A 10,675-nucleotide genomic window follows, 5' to 3' on the forward strand; every position below is an offset into this window, starting at 1 on the left:
CGGGTGAATGAATGGATGAATGAAGGCTTTACAGATGAGAAACGAAGTCTTAGAGAGGTGAAACTATATAACAAGGACCATTCTTTTCATTCATGATCTACTTACGAGCACCTCCTATAGTGTCAGGCACTGTTAGACGCTAAGGATCCAGAGTCTCTGCTGTCACAGTCCAAGGAATATCCAACATAATGTCAGGTGGGGAGGAATAAGGCAGGGTAAGTGGGGGGAGCGTGCTGGTGGTTGGTACAGATGCTCTCACCTCCTAACATGTGCCAGGCACAGTGCTGGTCCCTTACATATCTGATCGCCTGAAGAGCTCCCCCGGCATCCTGTGAGGCAGCATGATTATTTCATCATTATACCCATTTTACAGATGAGGAAAAACAGAGAGAGACGAGAAGAGATGAGAGACGAGATGAGAAGAGAGACGTCTTACCACATATGTAAGACCAGAGGTTAGCCCCCAGGTCTGCCTGCCTTGTCTGAGCGGGGCAGGATGTGGGTTCCCCTCAGCCCCACCCCCAGGCTAGTGGGTCAAGGATGCTGGGCGCTAGGGGTGGGAAGCTGCTTGGGGTCCCCACAGCTGTCACCTGCCCAGGTGTGCATCTGCATCCAGCCGCCCAGCGCTGTCTGCTGGGGTGACACTGGGTTCGCTGCCAGGAGCCGCGTGTCAAGACAGCAGTGGGGGAGGCAGGCGGGCTGTTGGCAGGTGGCTTAAAATAGCAGTGTCCTCATGGCTGCAGGAGCGCTGTTCTCCCGGCTGAGAACACCCAGGGAGAAGATATCTCAGCCCCGCAGCCGCCCCCTCGCTGGTGGCTCCATGCAGAGAAATGGTGCTCAAATGCAAGGTGCCCCCTTGCTCCTAGGGCCTGTGGGATGAAAGCCAAACTCTACTCCAGAACCCTTGTGAGCTGCTTCCCCTGCCCCCAGCTCTGTTCTCCTCATACTCCTTTCTCTTGTCACCCTCGCTACACTGCATTCAAGATGTCCCTTGTACCTTGCTGCCTGAAAGATCCTCCCTGACATCTTCTCCATCTGAAAAATATACGGAATACACTAAGTGTTCAGGATATGTCAATGGGAATCACTTATAAGATACTGAAATCTTATCCTTCAAGCTCAGCTCACTTGTCAGTACTTCTGGGAGCCTTCTAGACTCTCCCAGGAGCAGAAATCCTACCTTCCTCCAAGGCATGTAGACCGTGCTCAGATCAGGATTGCAAAAATCCTGTTTATGGCTTCCTTCAACCTTTCTGACTGGGCAGGCTGTCACACCTACAAAGAGTAGCATTGCTCAACCAGGGGTAGCAGGTAATTGGCACACAGAGCAGAACTCTCCTAGCCGTGCACACGGCAGACATTGCTAATCAATCATAGCATCCTTTCTTTCCAAGCCCTTGAGCTTCGAGGAGGCCATGAGCAATTGACTGGAGTTGACACCAAGATGATGCCTTAATGGCTTCTCACTTCCAAGTGTCATTAACTACAGCCTTTAGATAAATGGCCTCCAGAAGCTTGTCTTCAGGGCTCCCTCAGCCATCAGACTGGTAGGCTCTTGAGGGCATAACAATGACATTTGTTTCAGCATCTCCTCCTCTTGGCACAGAGCCTGGCGAACACTAGGCACTGAAGAATGTCTGTCAAACAGGGGGAACTGGGGAGAACGCATCAGGTGGTGCTGACAAATGCAGAAGTACCTCACTGAGGCTACTCCAAGCCCTAGGAGCTCTCCTGGACCCTGCTTCCCACTCTCTCTCCTTTGGTCTCCAGGGAGCATAGTCTGGAGCCCAGGAAACCCAAGCCATAGGCTCACTGAGATCAGCCCCAAATCAAACAATGGTTTCCCCACGACTAACTGCACAGAGATACAAGGTCAAAGATAAAAGATCCTCAGACCAAGAAGAGAACAATGAGAAGGAGAGAAATCATCTCACCAGGTCCTAGCACCTCCCCAAGGCTCCGTGTTTTTATTTTAAAATGGGGATAATAGGAGTCTCTACCCGGCAGGACTGTTGAGAGATAATGAACGGAAAGTCCTCATTGGTGTCTGATAAATAGGAGTTGATGTGGATGATGAAGATGATGATGATGGTGTCACGCTGCTCACAGAGACTCCCTACGGAGAGAAAAGTACCTTCAGAGAAGCCTGAGCTCCAGCCTCTCCCTGATTCCCAACCTCCTGAGACCTCCCACCCCTGGGAGAGGTGCCATGAAGAAGGCCAAAGAGGCAGCCTTCCCCTCAGAAGAGGAGGACTGAGTCCCTTGGCAGGGAGAAGGGAAGGAGCCTTTTCTCTGGAGATAGTATGTCCTGCCATGATCACTCTTGGTCCCATTTTATAGCTGGGAAAACTAAGACCCATGAAACAATGGAATTAGCCTAGTCTCATGGAGTAACAATCCTCTGCATCTGAACCCAGGATCTGTTGATTGCAGTGCCCATGGCATTTGCACAGAACCATTCTACCTTGTTGGAAAGGTACCCACACCGGTCACTCACTCACCCATTTACCCTCTTTGGTGTTATTGAGCATGCTCTGGAGGAGTTCACAGTCTACTCGGGGAAATGGGGTGTGATCTGACATGCCATTAAATTATTTCAGTATCACAAGGAAGAGCTTTCTAGCTCAGTTTGGGGAAAATTTCATAGAAGGGCTATGTTGGTTGGGTTTTGCAGTATGAGTAGGGGTTCATTGGGGGCTAAATGGAGGAAGGGCATTTTGGGCAGAGGAGATGGTAGGAGCAAAGGCAGGGATCCATGAAAAAGCATGATGTGTTTGGAGACCATTGAGCAGAATTGAGTGTCCCATCTTAGGCAGTATGGTGGTGTAGCTGCAGGAGACAAGACCAGGAGATAGATCAAACCAGAGCCTGGAGGTCCTCCCATAGCATTTAGGCTTTTCCCTGTGGGCAGAGGAGTCATGAAGATGTGTCCCAGTTCAACTGTTTCCACTTCCCCTTACACTCAGCTGCCTGGCACTGGGATGCTCTCACCAAGGTCAAATGGAAACGTGGGATGGGGCAAAGATCAGCATGGACCTTTCTGCATGGATCATGCTGCTCTCCTGGAGAGATCGTGCCCAGCTTCTACTCCAGGAATTTAAACCACAGAGACTCAGAAGCACAGAATCCCACCATTAAGACCTCTCCAACTCATGGACCCAACGATTTAGAGAACTGTAGCATTCATCTACTCATTTAGTCATTTGGTTAATAAAGTTGAAAAGCCCCCAGCAGATAGTGTATCAGTCAGTTACTGCTGTGAAACAAACCACCCCAAATCAGTGAGTTATATCAACAATCACTTATTGATTGGTTATTTGCCTGGGACTCATCTTGGCTGGACTCATTCATGCCAAGATGAGGGAGTGTACATGACCCTCTCAAGAAATCTGGCTCTGAGGACACAGAATCTGTGAACCATAGCCACTGCGATCACTTGCGGCTTCCTAAGGGGTGAGCTGGGGCTTGTGCCAGTGGGGTCCCCAGCTCTGGTTGGGGTGGGGAGAATCAGGAACACCCAGACACGGTCATGTCTGGATGGGAGAAATCCTCATTTGGATTGGGGGATCCAATTGTTGCTTGAGGCTGGGTCCATCTTATCCAGTGGTCAAGACCCCACCCCAGGTCCACATTGCTCAGCAGTCCCACCCTCAGAACACCCCCCAATGGCTGCCCACCCAGCTGCGACAGCACGCAGGCTCCCCCTCTATCTTCAGCGGCAACCCCCTTGGGGAGGAGAGAGCAGATAGCAAAACCGTGCTATTTACAAGCTTTCAAATGGGTTATTGAATCATAAACCGAAATCACAGGCTGTAACCAAATCAGCAAGGACCAGATTCAATAAAGTGAAAAAGGAGGGGGAATAAAAATCCCACCTAGAAGCTTGTTAAAGCCTTCTCTGCCTCTCCTGGCCTTGCTTTCTGAACATCTCACTCTTTCTGGTGAATAAACCCAGCCGGGTCTGGTTTGATGCTGGTGCTATTAATTCCATATGTGGTTTATGAGTGGAGGAAAAGGCTGTCATTACATGCCGCTGGAACTTGAAAAGAACCCAGTGGGCACTTCACTGCCGCCTTGCTGGAGCGGCCGATGCCTCTGCTGAGTTGGGAGTGTCTCAAATTCTAACACAAGAAAACTTTTAGGGTGGGGGGCGTGCACGCCACCGTCTTGTGGTGACTGTGACATCTCCATGTATGGGGGCTCTCTGCTCCTAAGGAGGTCCTGGGGTCATCCAATGACCTTCCTCTGGTGCCATATATGTGTGCACCGGACTTTACAGTTTACAAAGCACCTTTGTGTGGTTTATCTGAATTATGATACAAGCTCAGAAGGCACAGTGGCCGGCCTGAAGGAGTCACCCCAGACTATCAGCTGGGATGTTATTATCGTTATTTCCTATTAACTGCGTGTCTACTCTGCATGAGATGCTAAATGTATGTTACCTATAATTCTTCAATCAAATTCTGTAAAACCGGAATTATCGTGCCCATTTTACAGATGAAGACTCAGACTCAGACTTGCACAAAGGCGTCTTCGGGGCAGAATTAGGAATCAAGCTCTGGCTGCAGTGCTCCAAAGCCACATTCCCTGCACACGTGGTAACTCTGAGAGGGAGGCAGAGCCCCACTTGGATTTACTCTGCCTGTTTATTAGGCGAGTAAACTGAGTCTCAGTAAGTTTAGGTGGCCACAGGGCACAGTCCAACGGGTCCCGGGGAGACATCATTTCCTTTTTCTGAGCTAGCTGCATGGACACTTATTACTTAAGAGGTTACATTGGTGCTGGAAATTTCCTTTGACTTAGGCTAACCAGACGTCTCATTTCACAGATGGGAAAACCGAGGCTTGGAGATGTTCGTGCCTCGTCCAAGGTCACTCGGCCCGGAGGTGGTCAGAGCTAGGATCTGCACCTACAGCTGTCTGTCTCCAGAGTTTATACTCCTGCCATAGCTATTCCATTTCTGGAAATGCAATTGTCGTGGCTCAGATGCTGAGCCCTGCCTCCCTGGATGGGCCTGCCAAAACCAGCCCTGCTTTGATGAAGGCCAAGTACATCCTTTGCCAGCCTGAAATTGGATTCCCCGGCCTAGAATCACCTGCATGTATCCCTGACTTTCAGGTTCAGATCAGACATTGTGTAGCACAACAGATAAGAACTCAGGATCTGGCTTCAAATCCCAGCTCTACCAACTTCCGTCTGAACCTTTTTCAAGCCTCAACTTTCTTACCTTTAAAGTAGAGAGGATAATAACAGCATCTGTCTTATAGGGTTGCTGTGAAATCAACAAGCATAGCTAATATCTAATGAGTACCAGGCACTCTTTTAAGCCCTGTACGTGTGTTAGTCCTAATCCTAGATGTATCACCATTTTAGAGATGAGAAAACCAAGACAGTGATTTGCCCAAGGTCTCGTGGCGTTGGAGTCTGTACGCAGGTAGGCTTGCTCCAGGGCCCCGTTGTTTGCAGTGACCCTAAGCTGCCTCTTGGTTTAATGAAGCAATGTGGTAGTCAGACATGGGAAAACCTAATGACCATCACATCTTTTTGTATTCTGGAGGATGTTAATGTTTTATCATGCAAAAGGAGGATTCCAGTTAACAATGACAAAAGCCATCCCCTGCAGGGCTGGAATGTTTGCCAGAGAACTGAGATCCACTCCCACAGAAGGTCCATCTGACCCAGGCCTCTAGGCCAGCCCTGCTCCCTGCACTTAACTCTCCACTCAAACCAACACTTCTTCAATTCGTGAATATGCCCAACGCAGTTTCATGCCCCTGGTCCTTTGCACATGCCTCTCCTGATGCCTGATTTTCTTTCCTTCCTTTGTACTACCAGCAAACACATACCTAAGAGATTCAGCTCAAAAACCACCTCCTTCTTAAAGCCTCTCAAAACCCCCCAAGCAGAATGAATTCTCCTTTCTCTGTGCTTCCTACAGCTGTAGTGAATTCCCCTTGGATCCTTACCAACCCTGGGTTCTCATGGCAGGTCTGTGTGTCTGTCTCCTTCACCAAGGAGTCCTTGAGGGCAGGAACTGGGATATATTCATTTCTGTGGGATCAAACAATGCTGATTGAATGAATGAATGAAGTTTCTGCCCTGGCTGGACTGTAGCTGACATCTCATCATCGGTCCTATGAGAACTGAATTCTGGTCCCGGCTTCGCCACGGCCTCCCTGTGTTCTCTTGGAAAAGGCACGTTGCTTTTAAGCGCCTCAGTTTCCCCATCTGTAAGATGACAGGTGCGGACCAGCTGGCCTCCAAGAGCTTTCTGTGACTGCAGCTTTTTCATCACCCCACTCCGCCCCGTGCCTCCAGGGACCCCATCACAGTAGTGGGGCTTCCCTGCACCCTTGTCTCCCTTACCCCTCCCCCCCGCACCACCCAGCAGGTCCTGGAGGTTTTCCTGCCAAAATCTCTCTTGAATCTGTCTTCTTCTCGCCGTTTCCCGCTGCCTTCCTGATGCCGGCAGCCCTCATCTCTCGCCTGGATGCCTGCAGTAGCCTTTAACATTTCTCTGCCAGCTCCCTCCAGCCATTGCACACTCAGCAATACGTGTGATCTTTTCAAAACACAAACTCAGCCATGTCTCAGCCCTGATGAGCCCCTCCCATGCCTCCTCTGGGCCCCAGGCTGTGGACCAGAGACCTTCCGGAAGGGGATGGCTAGCCCTCTCCACCACCCATGCCCCTTCCATGACTCTGGTCATGTTGACCTTCCTGTGATTTGCACTGACTTGCTTGGTCCACACGCCAGCCTTCGCACATGGCTTTCCCTCTGTCTAGAAAGTTCTCTTCCCCCTCCCGGTGATCAGATTTCAGCCTGATTTTCGGAAGCGTTAATCTGAGGAAGCTCAGAGACGCCTTGCAGGACCTCCCCAGACCAGACCAGTCGTTGCTACTATATCAGCTCTCCGAGCTCCCTTTCCTCTCTTTCACACCCCTTATCCCGGTTTCCAGTTTAATTTTACTTGAGAGATTTTGCTGAACTTTTTTCTCCACCCCTGTACTGTGAGCCAGATAAAGGTAGGACACGCTTGCCGGATACCTCCCACCCCACCCGTCTCATTATATCTGCAGCATCCAGCCCTGTGCCTGGCAAGAACTCACAAACATTTACAAAATGAATGAATGTGTCCTCCAGCTCCGGGAAATGGGCTGAAGGAGCAGTCACGTCATCTGTCTGGTGCAGACCTCAGTTTCACTAACTCTGAAATGGGCTCGTGATCGCCCATCTCTCTGCACTTGTCACTGCTCTGCTGGAGGCTCCAAAACCACCCAGAGCAGAGTGAGATGCTCCGAGGCCTGGAAGGCACAAAAGCCAAGGGCTGGGGTTGGGAGGGACCCCGGGCATCGTCAGGATGACCGGGCCACCACCGGTTTTTGTGACCATCTGCTCGCCTCACTGAGAGCTGGGCAGTGGAGCCAGGACTCCAAGTCCTGAGAAGGACTGGAGAAATGTATGTTCAGTTTGCAGACCTGCCGAAGGGACAGAGTCAGTCACTGCGTCCTGGTCGCTGTGCTCATTGCTCTGCAGAGTCAAGGTCAGGAGATGTCAAGGGGCTTCTCCGGGACTTTCAGAAGAAACTGCGGGGTCTGTGCTTCACTCCCCAGATGAGAACCACAGGGCTTTCAGCCTTGGGCTTGTCCAGTGTGGTTCAGCGAACCAGATTTTCAAATGCCCCAGGGAAACTCTCTTTTCTAATCATCGACATTTAAACAGACGGCATTATGGTTTATCTGTAGCTGGTGCCATTCATTCAGAATGATCTCCTGAATGCGGGTGCTGGGCTGGACCTGGGGGTGGGGCACCCTGGGGGGTGCTGGGCTGGTCCTCAGGGGTGGAGGCAGGCAAGGCCACTGTCTTTTCCGGGCCCAGAGGTGAAGCCCGTGTTTTCCGGGTGCAGAGGTGGGCAAGAGGAAGCAGGGGCCTCTGTGGGAGCAGGCTTGTTTGGGGGTGAGTGGGGAGTCGCAAATATCTCCATAAAGAAGTGATTTTTTTAAATTATGGTGAAACAGAGGTAACGAAATTTACCCTTTTAACCATTTTTAAGTGTACAGCTCAGTTGCACTTGGTTGTGCAAACATCCCCACAATCCATCTCCAGAACTTTGTCATCACACCAAGCCGAAACTCTGTATCCAGCAAATTATAACTATTTATTATGCCCTCCCCTCAGCCCCTGACAACCTCCTCTCTACTTTCTGTCTCTATGAATTTGACTGCTCTCTGTACCCCATATAAATGCACTCATACAGTATCTGTCTGGTTTATTTCACTCAGCATCATGTCTTCAAGGTTCATCCCTGTTGTAGCACATGTCCTAATTTCCTTCCTTGCTGAGGCTGAATAATATTCCATTGTATGGACGGACCGAATTTTATTTAGCCATTTATCCATCAGTGGACACCTGGATGCTTTTTACTGTTTGGTTCTTGTGAACTGTGTTGCTGTGAACGTTAGCGGGAAATAGTAACATTCATGGTAATAAGGCTACGAGGGGTTACAGAAAGGGCTTTAGGATTAGACCTGTGTTCCAATCCTGATGCTGCCATTAACCAGCTGTGTGACCTCAGGCAAGTTACTTAACCTCTCTGAGCCTCCATTTTCTCTTCTCTAAGAAGAGGGAAAGAACATACGTCTCCTAGCGTCAATGGGCATGGAGGGTGGTGACGGACTCAGAGCAGGTGCTCAGTAATGTACTAGGAATTACCCCTTTCATGCTCCTGCCCAGGACTGCCAAGTGTGAATACGCGTGTTGTTCACTGCCCAAGGGCACCTGGCCCAAGTACTTGACTTGCTGGTTTGAATCCAGGGGACAGTTTCTGCCTGGAAGGGGCACCTGTGTCCCACCCACCCAAAGGCACATATATGCTTGCTCAGCCCCCAGTCTCAATCAACATAGGCACCCAGGTTTACACCTGCTTGACAAGTGAGGGGTGGTAAAAAAAAAAAGCACAGAGAGGCTAATTAACCAGCCCAAGGCCACACAGTGGCACTTGGACCCCTTCAGGTATGAGAACCTGGCTCCAGGCCCGGAGAACAGAGCAATGTGTGCAGCCCTGAACCTCATGCAGGCGAGCAGAGAGGAGGGACCCGGGCTGCCCCTCAGCCTCCCACCCCCTCCCCCTCTCCTATTAAGAAGCGGAAACTGAAATGAAAAATTCAAACCTCCGTCTGGTTCATGGTTAGGCCCCACCTTAGTGAGGTGGCCTCGGAGTGGCTGCTGATACAGGGCTCCGTGTTGTTAAATGTGCCCCCCTCTCAGCCCCTCCCCGACGGGTTCTTTCCATCCTGGGATCATTTTCCAGACAGCCCAGAGCCTGGCTCGCCAGACTATTTAGTCTGGGTTTGGTGACCCCCGTCTGACTGCAGGCAGGACGTGCTCAGGTTTCTGGCCTCCTTGGTACAATCACTGCGGCCCCCCTCCTGCCCCCGCCCTGACTTCTTACACAAACACTTACCTTCAGGCCCAGGACTTCCTGGCACGCTTGCATCAGACCCGGCCACCGGCTTCCAGAAGGGCGCTCCATCCAATGCCCGACAACACAGCCCTCTGTCCAGAGTTCTGTGGGCCCAAGCATCATTCTCAAACACAGAAACTTAGCTGGATGGCATTCCCATCGCTGCTATCCCTCCTCGAGTCTCTCCGACCCTGCCCACTGGATAGATAAGTTCATTCAAAGAAAAATAAGTGATGGGAATTCAAAATATCTTTCCATCTGTTCACGGGTGCTAGATTAGCTATTTGTCTTGCTCCATGTCTCAGGTGGGGAAACTGAGGCCCCAGAGGGCGAGAGAAAGGAAAGAGTCAAGCCCCTGAGGTGGGAAGGGGCAAAACCAGGAACCGGAAGTCAGATCTTCGGGCTCCCAGGTCATGTCAATGTCAATGCAATTCAGCTTTTGTCTGTACTCCCTCTGGGTTCTGCACCGCCTTTCAACAACCCTTTCTGAGAATCTTCTGACACTTCCTGAGACACTTGGGTATCCTGGAAATAGAACTACCTTATTTATGGCATCTTACTTGGGTGCACTGAAGTAGGAGAGGGAGATGTTGGTGGCCCCTGCATCCTATGGGGTTTTGATGCCAGAAGTCAAGTTCCTTTAAAAACCTGCGTGCTTGGCACCCTGCCAAAAGTGTGGACAGTAACCAGTACTAATGACTCTCATTTGTTAAGCGCTCACCATGCGCCGGGCATTGTGGGAAGTTCTCTATGTGCAATTCTCTCAGTAGGTTGAGGTAAGGATTATATCTACAACCCATTTTACAGGTAAAGAAACTGAGGCCCTGCATGGGAAAATGACTTGGAGAAGGTCACACAGCCAGCAAGCAGAAGAGCCTGAATTCAGGTGTCTTTGACGTCTTTCTGTATTTCTTTCTTTACCATGAATGTGTTTGATTTTTATCGTACAAAAACAAAACAATATAATCCACAGTAACAATAGCAGGGAGCAATGTTATCCATCTTGGTGTCCAAATATATTACATGTTATCTAGCCTCCTTCAATTCTCCCTTTCACACACATACACTGGGGCTAACTGCTGTGGACAGTGTGGTGTCTATTCCTGCTGATTCCCCCCACCCCATCAGATAATTTATATGCATAATTTATATGCAGATGTATAATTTTATAGGGCTTTCTAAGCCATACATATTTGCAAGATTTGATTTTTA

The 10,675-nt window shown here is 50.1% G+C and overlaps 1 long non-coding RNA gene across 1 annotated transcript; it reads right to left on the reverse strand.

Annotated features, from left to right (window-relative positions):
• Positions 1–460: 460 nt before the first annotated feature.
• On the reverse strand, positions 461–9,566 carry LOC125961220 (uncharacterized). The gene is made up of 3 exons (XR_007471638.1): positions 9,464–9,566; positions 5,967–6,051; positions 461–2,116 (listed from the first exon to the last, which is right to left on the reverse strand). It is a non-coding gene; the product is annotated as an uncharacterized LOC125961220 (long non-coding RNA).
• Positions 9,567–10,675: the final 1,109 nt, after the last annotated feature.

The sequence above is a fragment of the Orcinus orca genome, chromosome 15 (genome assembly GCF_937001465.1).
Source record: "Orcinus orca chromosome 15, mOrcOrc1.1, whole genome shotgun sequence".
Classification (NCBI taxonomy): domain Eukaryota; kingdom Metazoa; phylum Chordata; class Mammalia; order Artiodactyla; family Delphinidae; genus Orcinus; species Orcinus orca.